Here is a 19495-nt window from a genome sequence, read left to right as displayed (position 1 = left end):
TTAATTGCATGAGTTGAAGGAATTTATCAAAAATAACAAGAGGAAAGCCAGGCACGGGTGGCTTATGCCTGTAATCCTAGCTACTCAGGAGGCTGAGATCTGAGGATGGAGGTTCAAAGCCAACCTGGGTAAGAAAGTCTGTGAGGACTCTTATGTTCAATTAACCACCAGAAATCTGGAAGTGGAGCTGTGGTTCAAAAAAGGTAAAGCACTAGCTTGCCTTGAGCAGGAAAGTTTAGGGACAGCTCCCAGGCCCTGAGTTCAAGCCCCACAAATGTCAAAAAGCAAAACAAAACAAAAAAGGAAAACATGATGATGCCATTTCACTAACAAGGCCCTCGCCTATATCTCCAGAATAGCAAAGAGAAAGGAAGCAGAATATACCATGTCCCTGAACCACAAGTATTCAACCTAGCACTAGTCTTCTTGTGCTGAGTACACACAACATGCTAAATAAGTCATTCATGCTATTCTCATGATTCCTGGAAGGCAGGCTCTACAGTTTTTCTCATTCTATATATCTAACCTTTCAGCCCAAATGAGGGAAGCCCCAATTTTAATGTAAATGCATCTTCTCAGCTGTTCCACCCACACAGAATCTTCTTCTTTGCAGAACACAAAAGGGTGAACTTGGAAGCAAGGTGAGCCTACTGTCATTTGGGTAGAGAGGGCATCAAGTCAAATGAATGCTGGGCCCACCATTGTTTGAGGTTCACATGAGTGCTTTGTATGGTCCTGAATCTTCTTTTCCTTAGAGACATTTCTAAAATGATGACAACTTGACAGCTCTTGGAAGCAACTCTCTCAAGATGTGCCATAAGCTCTCAAAGTGACAGAAGAGGTTAAAGTAGTTTAAGGATCATAAAGGGCACTTACTTTCCAAGTACAGATATGTGAAGGAAGTAATCCAGAGTCATAAAAGTTCAAGGTCAGAGGCAGATGTTGATATATTTATATTGTTGGGCACTGGTGGCTCACATCTGTAATCCTAACTCCTTAGGAAGCTGAGATCTGAGGGTTGAGATTCAGAGCCAGCCCAGCCAGGAATTCCTGAGATTCTTATGTCCAATTAACCACTAAAAGGAGCTAAAAGTGGACCTGTGGCTCAAGTGATAGAATGCCAGTCTTGAGCAAAAAAGTGGACCTGTGGCTCAAGTTATAGAATGCCAGTCTTGAGAAAAAAAGGTTAGGGACAGCAACCAAACCCTGAGTTCAAGCCTCAGTACCTAGATGGACACACACGTACACACACACACACACACAGAGAACTACATAGATATTGTAAATATAGAATTTTGATCCCAACATTAGTTTGGGAATTTTTCTTTTGAATTGCCTGGGACACTAGGAACAAGCATCTATGAAAGAGAATTGTGAAATGTGATGAAACAACACAACAAAACCTCCTACGTTGAACATGTAATACGCACAAATATAAAATAGAGAAGAAAAAAGTATTTCATACATATTTTTTCTTTTTCTTCTTTTCTTCTCCTTTTCCTCCTTCTCCGTCTCTTCCTTCTGCTCTTTCTTCTTTTTTGTGTGCTAGTACTGAGGCTTGAACTCTGGACACTGTTAAAAAAAAGCCTCGAGCAAAAAGGCTACTTTCAAAGAAACATAGGTCCCATGGTTTCCCTTATTTGCAATATCTAGTATAGGTATGAGTCAAGCGGAAAAAGTCAGATAATGTGATGTTAGGAAAACGAAACCTCAAATATGTATTTTAATGTTTTTGTTTCTTTCAAAAAAAAAAAAAAAAAAAAAGGCTACTTTGCCACAGCTCCATTACTCTATCTGTGTGTGTGTGTGTGTGTGTGTGTGTGTGTGTGTGTGTAAGAGAGAGAGGGAGTCCTAGGGCTTGAAGTCAGGGTCTGGGCCTTATCCCTGAGCTTCTTTGGTTCAAGGCTAGTGCTCTACTACTGGAGCAACAGCACCATTTCTGTTTCTTTTGAGTAGCTTAATGGAGATAAGAGTCTCACATAGTTTCCTACCCAAGCTGGCTTCAAACCATGATCCTCAGATCCCCAGCCTCCTGAGTAGCTAGGATTTCAGGTGTGCGCCACCAATGCCCAGCTCACTTTTGTGTTTTTGCTGGTTAGAAATAAGAATATCCCGTATTTGTCTGCTTGGGCTGGCTTCAAACCATGATCCTCAGATCTCAGCCTCTGGAGTAGCTAGGATTACAGATGTGAGCCACAAGCACCTGTGTGTGTGTGTGTGTGTATGTGTGTGTGTAAACTTTAACATCTATATTGTCTTATACTTATCATCTACTATCTTGAAAAGTTGGTTTTAAATACTATATATATTTTTTCTTCTTTCCCTAAACCTGACACATCCTTAATATATATTTGTTGAAATTGAGAATGAATGAATCACTAGTCAATAGATATATAGCCATAATCTTTAATGGCTATGTTATGCAAATAGTATCTCATTATGATAATCCAAACTATCTTTGTAGTCAACCAATAAAATATTCAAATGATTCTTATTCTAATGATGCATTGTGATAATTGCAAGAAATTCTGTTCCCAGTAATCAAGAGATAGAAATCAAACCAAACTGATGTCAAATTTACTCATCAAAAGTTGGAAAGTTAAAAAAAAGACCAATGCAACAAGAAATATTTTACAGATTAATGTAATATGTTGTTCTGAAGTGCCTAATTGTGCCTGTGTGATGTTGTCACAAACTATTCAATAAATACATGAAAGCTTATTTGGCTTGTTCAAATTAAAATACTAAGAGAAAGGAGAAGTTTGACTGATTTTCACTAATCCAATTGCCACAGTAGACTGAAAGGAAATACAAGCATTTTGGATTAGTGTAGTTGTTAATATAGTTGAAAAGTAATCATCTTTCTAAGCAAAAATAATTCAACTGCCACATCTGGACAAACCAGTTGTAGAAGAGAAGGTGTGCCTTGGTAGCCAAAAGAATGTATTTCTGATTAGGGAAATGGTTATCGTTTTATGCTAATCAACATGCAGTCTTTTCTCTTTGGGAATGATGGAGCACTGGAAGAGAAAGAAGATGATTTGAGAACTTTGACACAACTGATAAAAGCCATGCTTTCTTAGAAAAGAGCCTAGCTGAATCTTAGCCAGGTGAGCATTCATTACAAGGAGATCAAAGTATTAAAAGTTTCCAGTAAAAGCCATGGAATAAGAATGACTGTCGGTAATTAGTGAGGAAAAACTAAAGGCTAGGGAAATTTCAATAGAACTACTCTACGATCTAGCAATTCCACTCCTGGGCATTTACCCAACAGATTTCAAACCAGGGTAGAGTAAAGCCACCAGCACAACCATGTTTATTGCAGCAGCATTCATCATAGCCAAGGAGGTATGGCATCAGCCCAGATTGCCATCAATGGATGAATAGATCAAGAAAATGTGGTAGATATACACAATGGAATTATGCTCATCCATTAGAAAGAATGGCATTGTACGATTTGTAAAGAAATGGGAAGACCTGGAAAAAATTATGTTAAGAGAAGTGAGTCAGGCCCCTAAAGAGACAAAAGAGACATGTTTTCCCTTAAATGCAGAAGCTTACAAATTCATATGTTGGATGGTATGCAAGCATATACAAATGTATTGACTGAAATAAAGTAAATTCAAGGGAGATCTCAAAGAGTAATTCCTTAGAAAGGCAAAATCAAAGTTCAGCAAAATAAAATACCAGGAAATGGATACTCACTTGAAAGGGGTAGGGTAGGGTCAAAAGGCTAAGAGGAGAGAAAATATAGACAAGAATCCAATGTAAATCCTACTGAATTAAGAAGAATGACAGAAGGAGTGGGTACGAGGAGAGAAGGTGAGAATGTTGAAAGGAATGACACTGACCAAGATATATTATATTCATGAATTGTTAAATGTTAACTCCTTTGAACAACTTCTTTTTTTGTGTTTTTTTATTGTAAAATAGTGTACAGAGGGGTTACAGTTACATGAGTAAGGTAATGAGTACATTTCCTATCAAGCATTGTTACCTCCTCCTTTGTTTTTCCCCTACCATCCCTTCCCTCCCCACCTCCCCAACTCCTCCCTCCTGGACCCCCAAGTTGTAAAGTTCATTTTCTACATAGTTTCTTGTACATCTCATTGTTACAAAGGGTCAACCTCTATCCTTGTTTCAGCATTTTATTATTTCCCTTCCCCTCCCCAAATTAGAAAAATATCTATACAAGATGTAGGGCACCGACATCAAATACAGTGAAAAAAGAGGTTACACAATGGGAGAAGAACATACAAGAGAAACAAAAAAATCACATAGTACATTTTAGATACATTAAAAACAATAGCAAGAAAGAAAAAAACAAGTTGTGTCCCTATCTTGGCGTCATTTCACTTAACATCACCTTATATGGTCATGTGTACATAGCTTTTTACTTTTTCTGCTTGTCCTCAACTTATACTAGTTATTGCAAATAAGGAAAACCATGAGCCCTATGTTTCTTTGGGCCTGGCTTACTTCACTTAATATAATTTTTTCCAAGTCTTTCCATTCCCTAACAAATGGGGCAATGTCATTCTTTCTGATGGAGGCATAAAATTCCATTGTATATATATACCACATAGCTAGCAAGATCAATAGAAAACCAATGAATTGGGAGAAGATCTTCACTAGTCATACATCAGACAAGGGTCTCATATCTAAAATATACTTAGAACTCAAAAAACTAAATCCCCCAACCACAAATCCTCAAAGAAATAACTGCTCAATAGATAAGTGGGCTAAAGACTTAAAGAGAAACTTCTCTGAAGGGGAAAGAAGGATGGCCAATAGACACATGAAGAAATGCTCAACCTCTCTAGCCATAAAAGAAATGCAAATCAAAACATTGAGATTCCACCTCACCCTAGTTAGAATGGCTATAATCAAGAAATCTAATAACAACAGATGTTGGAGGGGATGTAGCCAGAAGGGAACCCTATTGGATTGTTGGTGGGAATGTAAACTTGTTCAACCACTTTGGAAAGTAGTATGGAGTTTCCTCAGAAGACTCCACATAGAGCTCCCCTATGACCCAGCATTCTCACTTTTGGGCATTTACCCAAATGATCACAAACAAGACCATACTAAAGCTATTAGCACAACTATGTTAATTGCAGTATTATTCACCATAGCTAAGATATGGAATCAGCCCAGATGCCCCTCAGTAGATGAACGGATCAAGAAAATGTGGTGTGTGGGCTGGGAAGGTGGCTCAGTGGTAGAGCGCTTGCCTTGCATGCCTGAGGCCCTGGGTTCCATTCCTCAGCACCACATAAGCAAAAAGAAAAAAGCTGGAGTGGCGCTGTGTCTCAAGTGGTAGAGCACTAGCCTTGAGCTGAAGAGCTGAGGGACAGCGCCCAGGCCCAGAGTTCAGGCCCCACGACCAGACCCAAAAAAAGAAAAAAGAAAATGGTGTGTGTGTGTGTGTGTGTGTGTGTGTGTAGAGAGAGAGATCAATATATATATATATATATATATATATCTGTATATATATATCTACAGATATATATATATATATACATATATATAATGGAATTCTTTGAACAACTTCTTAAAGTTAACTTAAAAAATTAAAGACTTAACAATAATTGAAACTCTACAACTTTTACTTAAAGGAAAAGAATAGTTACTTTTAATTTTTTGTACTGGGGCTTGAAATCAAGTCCTGGGTTCTATCCCTTAGCTTTTTCAGTCAAGGCTGATACCCTGCCACTTGAGTCACAGATCCACTTCTGACTGTTTGGTGGTTAATTGGAGATAAGAAGCTCAGACTTTCCCACCTGGGCTGGCTTTGAAACACAATCTTCAAATCTCAGCCTCTTTACTTGGTAGAATTACAGGTATAAGCCACCAGCACCCAGTTCAGAGCTACCTTTAAACAAGTATTGATAATAGTCAAATGCAAGTGGGAAAAAGAAGTTAACTTGAACACATTGTTTTTTAGAGTCTCACTCTGCAGCTCAGCTTGGTCTTAAATGGTCCATCTTCCTGCCTCCACCTCCTGAGCGCTGGGATTGTAGGTGTGTGCCACTATACCCAGCTTCTCAACATATATTTCTATATGTTGTTCTTTTGTTGTTGTTGTTGTTGGTTATGTGGCCTGAACTCTAGGCCTGGGAGCTGTCCCTGAGCTCTTCAGCTCAAGGCTAACACTCTACCACTTGAGCCACAATGCCACTTCCGGCTTTTTCTGCTTATATGGTAGTGAGGAATTGAACCCAGGGCCTCATGCATGCAAGGCAAGCACTCTACCCCTGAGCCACCTTCCCAACCCATATTTCGATATGTTGTTCTATGTTGAATATCACTTACTATAATGTATTTACTAGTATACCAGTTAGACTTAAGGGGTTTTATTTACATTTTTTAAATCTCAAAATGAATGATTTTCAAAAATTTAATTATAACTGAATTATTGAAGAATCTTTTTAAAAAATGGAGATTCACAAACCCAGATAGTACAACTCACTGAGTGTAGCATGAGAGAAATCCATGTAAACAAGTGAAACATTAAAAGTCACAGGTAAGCCAGGTGCCAGTGGTTCATGCCTATAAGCCTAGATACTAGGATCTCAGTTCGAAGCCAACCCAAACAGGCAAGTTTGTGAGTTGCTTAACTCCAATTAACAACCAAAGAAGCTGGAAATGGAGCTGTGGCTCAAGTGACAGAGTGCTAGCCTTGAGCAAAAGAGCTCAGGGATAGCACCCCGCCCAAGTTCAAGCCCTAGGACTGGCCCCAAAAAAGTCACAAGTAGTTTGATGCGAATGATTCACATCTCCCATTTGAGAAGGGACTCTCAAATGTGATTTATGTGCCAGGCAAAGTTCTGAATCCATGTTCTGGAGTAAAGAATTACCACCTAATGAAAATTTACCAGTCTGGCAAGTGTGGGGCCCATATTTCCATCCTCCGTCTCTGAGAGAGACAGAGGGGGGGGGGGGCAGGGGAAGGAGAAAAAATTAAATTACTGGCATAATAGAATGGAGAACACTGAGATGTCAGTACACAGATTCTGTCATTAAACTATAAATGCCAAATAATCATTCAATAAATGTCTCAAAATGTAATTGGCTTGAATTTAAAACTTTAAGAGAATTAAGGCCGGGGGCTTAGCTCAAGTAGGAGAGTTCTTGTTTAGCAAACAACAGACAGAGTTCAAATCCCAGTACTGCAAAAACTAAAATAAAAAATTACGAGATTTAAAGGATGTGATTTATGTGCCAGGATGAGTTTTACAAACTCAATGCCAAATGTAATGTGAACGAAAAACAAGCGGTGGGTTTGTCTAGGGAATAGTTGGTTGCAGTTTCCCAGTTCAGGACACATGGAAATGAGGGAAGCTGAAGAGCCACAGAAACTCAAACTTTCTTTCCAACTCTCCCAGCATCTCTGTAGCAGTGATGTCTGAAAACCTTGCAGCCAGTGTTAAATGCCTTCACTCATTAAGAACTGCCTACAGATCTCTACTTTGTCCCTTCATCTACTGTAAGGGATGTCCTTACAGTTCAAACATGTTCTAAACTTCCTCTCTAACCCCGTTCTCACTCAAGAGGAGAACTGGACTGAAGAAATAGAAGCCCTGTCCTGGATGACATCTTGTCCCATCTCAAGTTCATACCCAAGATCAAAGAGTACAAGCTTTGAATGACTCGCCTTGCCCTAATGGAGAGATGTTTGACTTGCAGTCAGAGACTTCCATACACACCTCTCATCTCTCCCGGCACCAGCAACAGCAGATGGCACAAGGCATCCGGCCCTTGCAGGAAGCAGCTGCCTTACAGCGGGACGTGAGAAAGCAAGGAGCATTTGGCTGGAGACAGTAATTTGCATGACCAAGGGCAAATTGTATAGCCAATCTAGCCATCATTTCTTCTCTCTATTAAAGGGTCATTCCTGCCTTCCAGGGTTGTGAGATTTTTGAGATAAATGTATGCAAAATGCCTGGGACATAATAGGTGTTCAATAAATGGCAGTGATTATTTTATGCATGAGCCTTGGGCTAATGTATGTGTGAACATTTAGTTATTAATTAGAAGGCAAATGAAAGTTGGCTGGAGGGAATTGCATTTGACCTTTAGCAAATTATTTCATTTAGATGCGCTGATGCAAAACTATCACATCTTATGAAGAAAGATGAAAATAAATCCGGCTGACAAAAGATATTTTAATAAATTCTCCGTCTCCCTCGGCACCCCCACAGCCTGTGGCCACCCCACTGTCATGTGTGTGCTGTCTGGAGAGGCTTTTGTGCCTGGTCATAGTTCATCACTGGCTGATCAGGGGCCAGATTCAGCCCGGAAAAAGCTGTGTGAACACTGCCTCAAAACAGATACTTCAAACACGTTTCTTTTTCCTTTTGAATAAACCTGCCACCAAATCAGCATGGGTATCCTGGGGTTGGTGGCATCTGTCTAAATTATTCCTAAGCTAAGTACAGCCCTACTGGTGCAACATGACGCCGGCCTGACTCGGTTGTCTCTCCATGGGCCCATTTTATTGGCAATCAGAGACCCTCTGTACTCCACATGAAGCATCCAACAGGAAGTCATCCTATGAGAGACATTGCTTGTAAAACTGTGGTCTGTCTTGGGGAAAGCCATGAGTCTGCTCTAGCTGATGGGAGGAAAGGGGAAAAGAAGAAGTGGCAAGGGCCTGCTGCAAACCAGGAAAAGGACACACAGATGCGTCCTGACTTTACCTCAGGAAGCCTTGAATATGCACATGAAAATTCAAGGGTCCCAATCTTGATAGCTGAATGGAAATGAAGTAAGGAGGGTGGAGGATCTATGAAGGTACTGTGGGAATGGAGAACAATGCAGGAAAGAAGTGGTAGGCTGCAAAAGGTCAAAAAGACTTAAGGGGTTGGCAATAATAGGGAAGAAGAGGGCTAAACCATTGTGCAGAAAGAAAGAAAGAGAGAAAGAGAAAGAAAGAAAGAAAGAAAGAAAGAAAGAAAGAAAGAAAGAAAGAAAGAAAGAAAGAAAGAAAGAAAGAAAGAAAGAAAGAAAGAAAGAGAGAAAGAAAGAGAGAAAGAAAGAAAGAGAGAAAGAAAGAGAGAAAGAAAGAGAGAAAGAGAAAGAAAGAAAGAAAAGAAAGGAGGGAAGGAGGGAAGGAGGAAAGGAAGGAAGAAAGAAAGAAAAAAAGAGAAAGAAAGAAAGAAAGAACTATAGCCAGATGCTGGTGGCTCATACTGTAATCCTAGCTACTCAGGAGGCTAAGACCTGAGGATCGAGGTTCAAAGCCAGCCCAGGCAGGAAAGTCCATGAGACTGTTTTCTCCAATTAACCACCAAAAAAAGCTAGAAGTGGAGCTGTGGTTCAAGTGGCAGAGTGCTAGCCTTGAGCACAAAAGCTCAGGGACAGCACCCAGGCCCTGAGTGCAAGCTCCAGGACTGGCACAAAATAAAAAGTAAAATAAAAACAAGAAAGAACTATAAAAGAAAAAAAAAGAGCACGATAAGAGGGAAACATTTGCCAATACTATCTGTGGCAGATCCCACAGCAAAATGAAGAAAGGTGTGGAAACAGATGTGGTGGTACATACCTATAATTCCAGCTACTTGGGAGATAGAAATTAGGATTACCATATTATACAAATTCTAGGGCTGGGAAGGTGGCTCAGTGGTAGAGCGCTTGCCTTGCATGCATGAGGCCCTGGGTTCGATTCCTCAGCACCATATAAGAAAAAAGAAAAAAAGCCGGAAGTGGCACTGTAGCTCAAGTGGTAGAGCGCTAGCCTTGAGCTGAAGAGCTGAGGGACAGCACCCAGGCCCAGAGTTCAGGCCCCACAACTGGATCCAAAAAAAAAAAAAAAAAATTCCAGCAAAAAGAAAAATCCTATCTCAACCAACAAGCTGGGCATGGTGATCTGTACCTGTGAGGCTCAGCTACATGGCAGGTATAATGGGAGCATTGTAGTCCAGGCTGACCTGGACAAAAATGCAAGATGGAAAAAATACTACAGCAAACAAAGGATGGGGATATGCCTTAAGTGATAGAACACCTGCCTAGCAAACATGCATCCTGAGTTCAAACCCCAGGAGAGAGAGAGAGACAGAGAGACAGAGAGAGAGAGACAGAGAGAGAGACAGAGAGACAGAGAGAGACAGAGAGACAGAGAGAGAGACAGAGAGAGAGAGACAGAGAGAGAGAGACAGAGAGACAGAGAGAGAGACAGAGAGACAGAGAGAGAGACAGAGAGAGAGTAGAGTTGTAGTTTTCATGTGGGACTCTCACCTGAAAAACAAAGGGGTAAATGGTGCTGTCAGGGGCCTCATTTTCAGTGTCTTCTTTGCACCCTACCTGGGATGAGGATGTATTAGGAAGACCAACCCAATGAACTTTGCAAAAGGGCTGTGATTAGCTTCAGAAGGCTCCAACTGTGCAAGAAACCAATGTAATAAGCTCACATGTTGTGACTGATTGCCCCCATTACCTTGCCTGCATATTTCTACCTTCTAATGCCCACAGAGGAGCGGGAAGGGGAGTCAGGAAAATATCTTTTGGACTGGTTTATTAGGTTAATATACCAGGCATTGCCCATTTTGCATCCTGAGAAGCCATCAAGCCCTTTGAACTTAGCATTTTCATTAGAAATCATCAATTTTAAATAACGACACACTGAATCTTTGGACTGCTTTTTATTCAAGGACTTCAAAATATATTAGTATTGCTGCTGATTCTCAGCATTTGGTAGATGGCATTGCATTAATTTTCTAGATGGCTAAACTAAAGCATCTAATGGTGAAATGCAAAATCAGCTGCCAAGGTAGGAAAAAGTATTTAGAGGGTTCAGGGGCCAGCCTTTAATCTACATAACTAAAAGTATCCTGTCCATGCCAAAGTCACGTGCTCAGTGATGAGCGAGGGTAAGAGAAGACCTCATGGCTGTCCACTTAAACTTGGTTATGTTGGTGGCTGCCTGACATCTTTTTTAGTGCAACTTCCTGTTTGGGGGAAGGTCACTTTCTCAGTCTGCCTTGAGGCTGAAGTGCTGGCACATGACTTGGGCTTTCCCACCAATCAGATTCACAGGTGGGAGCAGCAAACTCATCACTGGTGCTAAAGTGAAGGTGAGGTAAGCAAATCACAGGAGCAAGTTCATGGTGGCTTTCCCATCAGAAAGCAGACTCACAAGCATTGTTCTTAGAAGTTTTTACCTCTAAGTCTGGTTCTTCAGCCCTCTCAATGGTTTTATGGGGTTCCCCAGTTTATTTTTAACAAACTTGTCTGCAAAATCAGCCAGACTTAGTTTCTGTCACTTTCAACTAAAATGCCTGATGTGGTCCTTCATATCCCATGAAAAATAGAGGTTCACAGACTTCTTTAGTACTTCTAGATTAAGGTGACAACTGGCTAACAATCTATTTCTGAAGTCAAATGTCAATTAACTCAATTAGCATTTTGTACTTATGGATAGCCAATGCTGTTGCATATCTACTATGTACAAAACTCTGTGCTCAGTATTGTGGGAAATATTTGAGGAGAAACTGGACACAGTTGGTATATGTCTTTAATACTAACACTTGGAAAGCTGAGGCAAGATCACGAATTTGACTCTGTCTGGCTACTAGTGATAGATACACTGTCTCAAAAACAACACTTGCAGGGCCGGGAAGGTGGCTCAGTGGTAGAGCGCTTGCCTTGCATGCCTGAGGCCCTGGATTCGATTCCTCAGCACCACATAAGCAAAAAATAAAAAAGCCGGAAGTGGCACTGTGGCTCAAGAGGTAAAGCACTAGCCTTGAGCTGAAGAGCTGAGGGACAGCGCCCAAGCCGAGTTCAGGCCCCACGACCGGACCCAAAAAAAAAAAAAAAAAAACACTTGCAGAGTAACTTTTACCATATGGAAAACTAGAAATGTAAGAACAATGAGCCAAAACAGACAGGGCCACCCACTGCCCTCTACAATAGCTCCCAGTCTCCACAGAAAGGCAGAGAGTAGTTGAGGAACTACACTAAGAGCTGTAAAATTATCACCATGACAAGTGCTAAGTTGGGCAGAGAAAGCTGATTGAGTGACTTGGGAGTATGAGATGTTATATGCCTTTGGAAAGAACATGCTAGAGTCCAATAGAAAGGACCTGGAAAACCAGGCATCAGTGGCTCACGCCTGTAATCCTAGCTACACACTCAGGAGGCTGAGATCTGAGGATCTCAGGCAGGAAAGTCTGTAAGACTCATCTCCAATTAACCACCAGAAACCGGAAGTGGAGCTGTGGCTCATAGAGTGCTAGCCTTGAGCAAAAGAGCTCAAAGACAGCACCTAGGCCCAGAGTTCAAGACTCACAACCACCACCAACAAAAAGAACTGGAAAGAAAAAACAACAACAACAACAACAAAAGACAAGTGCAGAAAGACCAGGTAGGAGGCAATTTTAGAAATTGGGGGGGGGGGGGGGGGGGAGGGGAGAGAAAGGGGGCGGGAAGTTGACAGTTTCTTTGACCAGAAAGTTAAGAGTAGACATATAGGGGAAAATGGTAGACCCAAGAGATATTTAAGAGGCAAAATCAAGAGGACTTAACAATGAATTAGATACAGAGGAATGTATGGCTGACTCCCAGATTTCTGGCTTAAGCCACTGGACATTTGATAGTGGAAGAAAATCAAGTTTTATAAACTTGGTCTCAGAAATGTTAAGTTGCCTCTCAGGCATCCACAAAAGAGTTGCCCACAAAGGTCTGGAATTCAGAGGAGAGAATGGCTGAAGGCATGACAGAGGCCTGTCATAACTGAAGTCACTGTGCTAATGGAGCTTCTCAGGGAAGAGCACAGCCGGAGAACCAGGGAAGGCCTCAGGCTGGTTCTTCAGGAGTATAAAATGCAGTCCAGACATGAAGGAGGCGCTCATCGAAAGCTAGTCTGCTGACAAAACAACAACGAGGCCAAATACATTAATCCAAGAAATCTGTCTTGAGTCTCAAGCTACGAAGTCCCCTACAGTAGAGATTGCAAAAGCCAGTCCAGTCTGATACTCAAGTAAGGGCTAAGTAGGGCCTGTGACATTCGGAAGAGCACGTAGCTTATCTAAATAGTGTAAACTAAAGCAAAGGGCACCCGATGATGAGATACTCATATCCAAATCTCTCCATCAAATCCCCCATTGAAGTAACTGCTGTGGGTCCCATTTCCGAATGGAACCTTGACAAAATGTCTAGAGTCAGAGCCTTATTTTCTGGTTCTGACACTGACATAATCTCTAATCGCTTTAAATGGTTTCTCCTATGAAAGTTCTCTATTTTTTTTTCCTATTTACAAATCACATGAGTACTTTTCAGAAGACTGATCTTCTACTCTAAAACACTCTACCTAGCTTATATCCCGCCAACTATTTTCCAATGCCAGATGCTCTAATCAAAGTAGGCCCATCCTAAGAGCCTCGCTATGACTCAAATCTATCCCAAAGAAAAGGGTATTCATCAGGATTTTCCATCACTGTGAAAATACCTGAGAGGAACTATTTAAGGGAAGTAAGGTTTGGTTTGTTTTGAGGTCCCAGTCCAAGGTCAGCTGCCTTCTCTGTTGTTTGTAGGCTGTAGTGAGACAGAACATCTTGGAGGAAAGACAGAAAAGTTGCTGTCCAGATCACCATAGTAAGAAGCTGATAGGAGGCAAGGAGCTGAAGACAAGGAGTATCTTTCCAGGGCATATCCCGGTGATCTACTGACCCAAAAGGCTCCACCTCCAACAATGCCATCATAATATGTATCCATCACAGGATTGGCCCACTGATGTGAGAACCCTCAGGATCCAATTACCTCCCAAATCCATCAGCTAGCAACCAAGCATAGAACATATGACTCAGATGGCAAGAGATAACTATTGGTATTCAGCCTCGTAGCCTGGATGTCCAAATGCATACAACAGTTGAACAAAGAGTAATCACCTCCTGGCACCACAACTAGGAAGCAAGAAAGCAGGCTACTAAGGGTAAAGAAACAGTCTTGAGGAGCCAGTGAGAGCAGTGGAGGACAACTATGTTTTGTGTTGCTCTTGAAGATGGCCCAGAGCAGAAGAAAATGAGAAAACAAACAGAGGAAGGAATTGCTCTCCGTGTTAATTAATTCTGGGCTCCAATTTTTTTCCTTTTTTTTTTTTCCTCCCAGAATATTTGCCTGAAGGTCTGAGAGACACTGTCATTACATACATTCAGGTCTGGGAGCCTTCTCAGTCTTCCTCTGCAGTGGTACATTGCACTATGAATTAACTCATGCATTAATTATAATTGCCAGCTATTGGCTAAACCTGATATGGAGTTGAACTGGGTTTATTTCTTAAGTTACTATGGCCACGCACAAACATACATACATATGATCAAGTTCTCCTCCATCCTCACCTCTTCCAACCTTGAACTATAATTATGAAAACAAGAGGCATGAAGCACAGCAGGCCACTGCACATGTGCATGGTAGAGCAGCCATTGGGCCCACGCTTCAGCATGCACCAGGTGAGTCAAGCACATACCTTGCCCACTGAAGCATTACCCCGCACCTGAAGGAAAATCACAGTGAAAAATCTGCTGGTATTTTAGGCAGAATCCTGGGAGGTGTAAGGGCTTGTCCCTTAGATCCCTTTTCTGTTGATGTTTGGCAACACTTCTAATCCAGAAAAAAAAAAAAATCAACCAATACCTGGCAGAATGTCTGGCACATGATAAATACTTTATGCTGGGTAGTTTAAAATCCAAAGGAAATTGAATAAAAATGGGTTGTGTCTAATCATATAATGGGTTAAAAGAGTAACACAGTGATGCCAACCAAATTAAGTGGTAGAGAGGTATTAGCTATTGGTGTTATCATCCTGAGCTGGGAGCTACACTGGCTGCTGCCCCTCATTCATGTCCCAGGAATCCAGAAGGGCCTCTCCCAGGCCTGTCTCTCACACCTTACTCTAAAGCCTTGCACAATTTTCAAAGAAATATAAGGGGTTGGAAGGAATAAGATCATTCTCATGCGTGTTAATGGGAGTCAGCACAACTTCTATGGGGGCAACTTAGAAGGGTTCAAAATTATAAAAATGTATGCCTTTCAAACTAGCAAGTCACATGAAAGAGTTTATCTTGCTGTTGAATTCAGTCTGACTTATAATATGTACAAGTTATTCACTTTACATTTGTTTGAAATAGCAAGAAGAGGAAGAAGAAGAAGAAGGATGAGGAGGCACTAATTAAATATATAAACATATAACAGAATACTATATAGCAATGAATCAAATTTTGAATGAGGAAAATTTTCATGTATTTATATAAGGAAAGATCCAAAATTAATTGCCAAGCTAAAGAAACGGAAGTACAATGTATAAAAATCTTAAATCTTTATACATTGGGCACTGGTAACTCAACCCTATAATCTTAGCTACTCAGGAAGATGAGATCCAGATCCAAAGCCTGCCTAGGCAGGAAAATCTGTGAGACTCTTATCTCCAACTAACCACCAAAAAGCAGTGGCTCAAGTGGTAGAACACCAGCGTTGAGCAAAAAAAAACTAAGGGACAATGCTTATGACTTGAGTTCAAGCCCAGTACTGGCAAAAAAACAAAACAAAACAAACAAACAAAAAAAAAAACCTAACTAAATTTTGTATGAAAAAGTGGAAATAAGCCAAACAGGGACTAATGTCAGTAACCTTAGCTATTCACTAGGCCGAGGTATCTCTGCTAGCCCCAGCAAAAGTCTGAAAGACCTCATCTTGACTAATAAAAAGCTGGACATGAGGGTGTACACCTATCATTCTGGCTCTGAAGAAAGTATAAACAAGCCCCAACAAAGTAACAAAAGCAGAAAGCGCTGTGGTCATGGCTCAAGTACGTAATACAACACCTGATAGACAAGTATGAGATACTGAGTTCAAACCCCAACACACCACTACCCCCCAAAAAAGAAAGTGGAAATAAAGATATATTCAGTCTTCCATATCGATGGATTCAATTGACAAAGAATCAAAAACATTTGAAAACTTGCCCACACTGAATATGTACAGAAATTTTCCTTGTCTTTATTCCCTAAACGCTACCAGTATAACAATTATTTGTATAGCAGTTACACGCTACTAGATATATATACAATCTGGAGATAGTTTAGTATGTGGAAGAAGAATATGTATAGATGGCATGCAAATACTACAGCGTTCTATTAAAAAGTATTTGAGCATGAACTTTGGTATCCACAGAGGGTCTAGAACCATATACCATGGTGACTAAGGCACAAAGGAACTGGAATTTGATATGCTGAAGGAAGATGAAGGACTTTTAATACTGCTTATTTTAGCCACTACTTAAAAATAAAAGTTAAAACTTTTTAATGAAATGCTTAAAAGTAAAAAAAAAAAAAGATGAAGGAAACTAAGAGGAGTGATTGCTGTGTCTGGGAGTAGATCACTGGGCAGATGGAGGAGGACAAGGATTGACAGGAAAACTTTTTACTATGAAAGTTCTGATCATCACTCAAAATAGATGAGGGAAAAGGAAGGGACAGAAGGAAGGGGAAGGATAGATGTGGATGGATAATAAGAGATGAGAGAGAAAGAGGATAGAAACAATAGGTAGATAATAGGTATATTGCCCTTCTTTTAGATAGAAAGGAAAAGCTGGCCAAGAAAGTTGATGCCCTGTGCAGGAAGTTGAGCATCTTGACATCTGAGTGCTCCCACCCCTCCTCCAGGCTTCCCCTTTGCTCTTTGTAGGACACTGTTGCCTTTGGGGTGGAGAACTATGTTAAGGACTCTGTTCTCCCATGACCCTGTTATCACATCTATGTATCCTTCTGAACACAAGAGTATAAGTTAAGAAAATTCTCTTGGGTCATGAACTCAGCATTGTAATGCTTTATTTCTTTGCTCTCATCAATTCACATTCGAATACTTAATGTTGAATAGCCTCATGTGATCAGATATTAGAGGTCAGAGGACATCTCGGTCTATCTAAAACTACATAAACATAGTGCAGCAAAAATCCATTAAAAGTTGAAATAGCCAATCCTTTACATGAGGAGAATAAATAATTCACCTTGAGGCTCTCCCACCATAAATCAGCTGTGCCATTTTCAAATACCAACGCTGGAGTAGGAAAGAAAAGCAGCGGAATTAAACTTTGTCAATTAAAAGAAAAAGAAATAGAAGGGCTGGGAAGGTGGCTCCGTGGTAGAGTGCTTGCCTTGCATGTATGAGGCTATAGGTTTGATTTCTCGGCCCTACATAAGCAGAAAAAGCCAGAAGTAGCACTGTGACTCAAGTGGTAGAGTGTTAGCCTTGAACTGAAGAGCTGAGGGACAGTGCCCAGGCCCAGAGTTCAGGCCTCACAACCGACAAAAAAAAGGAAAAAAAAGAAAGGAAGGAAGGAAGAGAAAACAGACTAATAAATGCGCTGGAGAGAGACTAGTGACTTAACTGCACTTCTGAGTTGCAAACTTACCTCTCTTTTTACCTTAGGTATAGCATCTCCAAGTGTATCCAGCAGGTAGAGGGTTCAAGGTAGGCCATATGCCAATCCTCAGGTGTGATTTTCAGGCTCACCCTGATCTAGAGAAAGGCTCTGGTCCCCCTCAAGCTCAGCCTGAGGAAAGGAAGGCTTAGGAACAAATAATACAGGGCTCTTTCTACACCACCAATCTCCACTTCACAGGACCATGCAAATTCATATGCAGATGGATCCACAAAACTGTCACAAGTGTCCCATACCTCTGGGTAAGGTAGAGTCAGGGCAACTGTGGAAGAGAAGAGAAGAGCTGTAGAAGGCTTGGGTCAAGCTGGAAACTTTACCTGTGCAGACAACTCTGTACAGATTTTTTTTAATATAACTTAGGTAAGGAACATTTACATGGTGTTTGCTCTGTGCCAGGTGCTGCTCTAAAGAATTTATATATCCACTCCACAGTACTCACAGCATTCCCAGGAGAGAGATTCTATTATTATCTCCATTTGACTAGCTAGACTGAGGTGTAAAATTATGGAGGAATGTGCCAGGGAAGCCCAAGAAGGCTTCAGCTGGTCGCCAACATCACAGACAAGGCTGTCACCACTACCTTCAGTAGTGTTCTGGGCTCCAGGTGGTTGAATATGGGGACAGAAGAGAAAACAAGGAATCAGAACTACACTGGAAAGTGAGCGTAAGGGTTAACTGAGCTGCTTTTGCACTCTAGTATGATTATAATGAGAAATAGTTGAGCTCTCCAATAAGCCTACTTATCTTAGTTATTCCTAAACCTCTGAGAATCACAGTCAAAAACAGGAGGCAGCTCTTCTCTAATGTCAATTAATAACATGTATCAGGAGGAATGAGGAATACTTCTCAAGACAACTATTAAGGATGTATGAAATGTGAAGTAGAAAATATAAGTATTGTATCAATGCTATCACCCCCACTTTTGCTGGCTTTTACTGGGACAACTAAATACATGAGGGAAAAAAAAGATTTGAACTCTGACAGATACTTTGCATAAACTAACTCAAAAATGGATCAAAGCCCTGCTGTGATAGTTAAAAACATAAAACTTTTAGGGTAAGCTTACAGGTAAATCTCCATAATCTTGGACCTGACAATGAATCCTTCTTTTTCCCTGGCAGGGGAGGGGGTCATAGGGCTTGAACTCTAGGCCTGGGCACTGTTCCTGAGCTCTTTTGCTCTAGGCTAGCATTCTACTACTTTGAGCCACACCTCCACTTCTGGTTTTCTGGTGTTTAATTGAAGATGAGAGTCTCACCTACTTTCATGCCCAGGTTGGCTTTGAACTTCCATTCATAGATCACAACCTCCTAAGTAGCTAGGATTATCGGTGTGAGCCACCAGCATCTGGCTGATTCTTAATATAATACCAAATATACACAAGCAAGAAAGAGCAAAAGATCACCTGGACATTGTCAAAATTAAGAGCTTTTAGCTGAGTACTGATAACTCACCCCAGTAATCCTAGCTACTCAGGAAACTGAGATCTGAGGATGGTTGTTGGAAGCCAGACCTGGCAGGAAAGTCCATGAAGTAGAGCTGTGATTCAAGGGGGAGAGTGCTAGCCTTGAGCAAAAATGTTAAGGGACAGCACTCTGGCCCTGAGTTCAAGCCCCAGTACTGACACAAACATAAAAAACTTTAGAAACGTTTGTTTATAAAATAAATGTTAAAGAAAAAGTAGCCCACTCAATGGAAAGAAGATATTTGCAAATTATATACATGGTAAACATTTAGTAATCAAAGTATATGAATAACTCATCTCAACAATGACAAAAATAAATAACCTAAGTATAAAGAACATAAGTAGACATAAATAAATAAGTAGACATTGCTTCAAAGAAGAAACACAGATAACCAACAAGTACATTGAAAGATACTTGCCATCATTAAAATCACAATGATAAGCCACTTGATACCCCCTAGGCTGCCAATAATAACAATATTAGTAGTAGTAATAATAATAATAAATGTTGGTAAGAATGTAAAGAAATTGCAACCTTCCTAGACTGCTGGTAGGAATGTCTTATTTTTCCACAGCTCCTGCAGAAAAAC

Source organism: Dipodomys spectabilis, unplaced genomic scaffold (assembly GCF_019054845.1).
Source record: "Dipodomys spectabilis isolate Male_0828 unplaced genomic scaffold, ASM1905484v1 ptg000051l, whole genome shotgun sequence".
Classification (NCBI taxonomy): domain Eukaryota; kingdom Metazoa; phylum Chordata; class Mammalia; order Rodentia; family Heteromyidae; genus Dipodomys; species Dipodomys spectabilis.
The sequence above is the reverse complement of the archived record's forward strand: the minus strand, read 5'-3'. Positions refer to the sequence as shown.